Raw genomic sequence first — 3,958 nt, 5'->3', positions numbered from 1 at the left:
GCAGGTTATTATAGGAAGTTCGTAGAGGGCTTTTCTAAGATAGCCACTCCGCTCACCAACCTGACCCGGAAACAACAAAGATTTAACTGGAATGATTAGTGTGAAGAAAGCTTCTAGTTGCTTAAGGATAAGCTTTGCTCAGCACCAGTACTCTGTGTACCGACACCCAATGATAAGTTCACAGTCTACTGTGATGCATCAAAACAAGGATTGGGTTGCGTGCTGATGCAAAATGACAAGGTGATAGTCTACGCTTCACGACAATTGAAGGAGTACGAGCAACACTATCCAACTCATGATATGGAGTTGGCAGCGGTGGTCTTTGCATTAAAAATCTGGCGCCATTATCTTTACGGAGAACGGTGCGAGATTTATACAGACCACAAGAGTTTAAAATACTTCTTTACTCAGAAGGTGTAACGACCCGGATTTTCAAGACTCAATAATGCGGAAATATAAATGTTTTCATTTAACAAAATGTCTCAAAAACTCGTATAAAAAAAAACTTTTTAAAAAGTCGTATGGCCATACTTAACATTTAGTTACAAACATGTTTTATAAAGATTAGAGTGAGCCTTGTTTAGGAAAATTACACAACATTTCCAAAAATAAAACGGCTTCCCAAAAGGTCGGTCCACATGTACATTTGCAAGGAAGACTCCAGCGCTCACTGCTCTGCCTTGCCCTTGCACTTACCTACAACATGAAACAACTAGGTAAGCGAAAACGCTTAGTAAGATCAACTTTCAAACAAAGCAGATAGAGAAATAGGGATCCGGACCCATCCGGACCCTACACAATCAATTTCAAGAACGCTAAAGCGTCCTGGCAAACTTATGGTCATGCCTGATAACCAAGGATAAATTAATTCGTAACTAGATAAAAATCCTGCACTCAAAAAAATCCCAGAACAAGCAGATATATTATATCATAACTATATCTTATCAACAATTATATCCCTGCACTCAGAAAATCCCAGAGCAAGCAGATATATTATATCACAACTATATCTTATCAACAATTATATCCCTGCACTCAGAAAATCCCAGAGCAAGCAGATATATTATATCACAATATAATTCGAGACCAACGCTCGACAATTTCCAACAATTCATGCGTAACGCGCCCTCCAACATAATTGCTAATCTGTAAAAGAGAACCGAGTCTCCACACTAAGATCTAGCCAATAAATATTCTCATCAAGGGTAACTATCGTGTTACCTAGGGCATCGCTACTTATCCAAGAGTGTAATTCAATTTACACGGTTTTACGGAGACTTCTATGTTAATCAGTGGTGCTGGTGAGCAGCTGCCCCTAGGGTGTTCAACCTCACTCAAACTTGGCAACCCCTAGTATCTCTAGGCACTCTCACGGAATGGCCAATATTCACGGCTGCTATCCGGGAATAACTTATCAGAGCACTTGCTCGGATTCTAACCGTCCAATGATTAAGTAAGCATGAGGGCCCCTAGGTCCCATTTATCTTGGCGCCCCTAGGTTTAACCAGCTTATCCTCATCTCATGGCCACTCGTCGCGGTAATGAACCAGACATAAATAAAATCAAGCAGTGTGACGGGGATCAACCGTCTAGGATATGACGGACTTCTACCGTTCATATTTTCTAAATCAGCACTCACTAGACTAACGTCTCTAAGCAACTTTCTATGCCAGCCTATATATATGCATGTATCCCTATACTAACATACAAGACAATAATCATTTCATGTTGCAGCCATACAATATAAGTTGACTTACTTGGAGTCCTTAGCGCTCAGCAGGTTTTCACCCTCCAACGTTCAGTCCAGTTACGCTTAGCCAATACTGTAGTTATCCATACAGTATACTCGGATTAATTATGGCACTCATAATTCATTATTATTATTTTGGGCAGTTTGGTCATTTTAATAAAAGTCATTTGTAAGGATTTATAATCCTTATTTGGTTTTAAACCTATTAAGGAAAGTCATACAAAATATTTGAGACTAAACCCTAAGTCTTGGGGAGACCTATCCTAAGGTCTCGATACCTAGGCTCGGGTATCACAATGGTATTTCCCCACAACCCGCTAAAAATCTTACTCTTTCAAGGTATCGCTATTAACCCGCACTTTCGACTAGTCGGTTAAAATATGTAAGATTTTAGCCGGTATTATATCCAGAAAATACAAATAAACTCCTTAATTATTTTTAAAGAAAATAAACTCTTTAAATTTTCTTTTTTGTTTTCTTAAGGTTTTTAATATCTAAAAACCGATTTAAGAAAATTGCCTAATTTGTCTTAATTAGGAAAACCGTTATAAATTTCTCATCTTGACTAATTAATTTTCCAAAAGCAATTAATTAATTTTTACTTACTAGAAAAATAATTCATTTAATTATTTTCTCAAAATATAGGGTTTTAAACCCTCTTTTAATTTATTAACTATTAATAAATTAAATCTCTTATTTTTAGAAAGAATAAAAACTCTTTAATAAAAATAATTCATTTAAACTCAAAGGGGTAATTTTAGTGAAAATATGATTTCAAAACTTACCAATTTATATCTTGAAATAAGCATAAATTTACTTTTTACCTTATGTTCCAAAATCTCATTTTTACACTAAGTGTGAAAAACCTATTTTTCACATTTTTAACTACATACTTCGTTAGTTCATAACTTGAAATTTACTTACCCAATTGTTACCAAAATTTCCCAATTCCATTTTTGTTATGCCATTTAGGTCTTTGAAAAATCTTAGGTCAAAATGAGCATTTTTGATTGGTGAAATCATTTTCCAACAATGAGGTAAAAATGACCTTATTTTCAAGTCCTTATTTTTCCCAAACGTTGACAGTTAATAACTTTCAAACCGTTCAATATTTTCTTACCAAATTTTACAGTGGAATAATAGGTTATGCCAGTAATATGTCCACAAAATTTTAGAAAAAACTGGGTTCATTTTCCCTATACAGTGGCTGTCCAAACTTGGTTCCGAAAATAAGAATACGAAAAAAACAGTTTTTTACCTAAACTTTGAAATAGCATAACTTACTCATTTCTAAACATTTTTTAGTGTTTCAAATGCTCAATTTTATGTACTCAATCTCAAAAACATCACAGTACAATTTAATTTTACAAAAACAATATAAAGTGGCTGCTTGACCCCTTGGAAGTCACAGCTTAAAACATGTTTTGTTTTAGGGTATCCTACAAAACCCTTGGGGGTTTTGGTTCCCATTTTCAAAAATCAATACACATGCATCATAAAAATTATTAAACAACTACCATAACCTTATTACATCACCAACAAGAAACTTTAAGCATTAGATATACAAAATAATGCTTAAAACTAAAAACCCTACAACAAAATCATCAAAAGTAAACTTTTTACCTCTTTGGTGTTCTTGCTTAAGGTTTGGACCTTCCTATTAGCTTTGGCTCCTCCAAAACCTTTCAAAAACCCTAACCAACCTCCCCCAACAACATAGTTAATTATCTATTTGAAACTCTAAGCTTAAAACTTTACAAAAGCCTAGATTAGTGAAGGTTTACCTTAGGGAAAATACTTCCTAGACCAAGACTTAGCCTCCAAGTTTCTTTGGTGTTCTTGGGGTTGAAAATGGAGAGAACAGTTGAGAGAGTCTTCAAAAATCAGATGAGAGTGAATGAGGGAGGGAGAGTGGTCGGATTTGGGGGTTAGAATGGCTCACACAACTCTTCAAAATATCACAAAACACTTGAGTGCTTTTTTACCCACTTGCCCACTTGACTTCTTACACCTTTTTCACTCTCATTAAGTTTTAATCACCAAACTTACTATTAATTAATTAAATTAAATGTCTCTCATATTTAATTTAATTAACCACAAAATAAAATTTAACCTAAGGTCCATTCATGGAATAAAATTCCCTATTTCGGCAAAATTAGGCATTTACCACAAAATGCCTTAAAATTTCCATTTTCTTTTAGGTTTATT

The 3,958-nt window shown here is 34.7% G+C and overlaps 1 long non-coding RNA gene across 1 annotated transcript; it reads right to left on the bottom strand.

The window, feature by feature from the left end:
* Nucleotides 1–633: 633 nt before the first annotated feature.
* Nucleotides 634–3,642, bottom strand: LOC133816587 (uncharacterized). Its single transcript, XR_009885351.1, has 3 exons — nt 3,535–3,642; nt 3,374–3,444; nt 634–696 (listed from the first exon to the last, which is right to left on the bottom strand). It is a non-coding gene; the product is annotated as an uncharacterized LOC133816587 (long non-coding RNA).
* Between the last annotated feature and the right edge of the window lie 316 nt (nt 3,643–3,958).

The sequence above is a fragment of the Humulus lupulus genome, chromosome 2 (genome assembly GCF_963169125.1).
Source record: "Humulus lupulus chromosome 2, drHumLupu1.1, whole genome shotgun sequence".
Classification (NCBI taxonomy): domain Eukaryota; kingdom Viridiplantae; phylum Streptophyta; class Magnoliopsida; order Rosales; family Cannabaceae; genus Humulus; species Humulus lupulus.
Note: the sequence above shows the minus strand (reverse complement) of the source record. Positions and strands in the feature narration are given on the sequence as shown.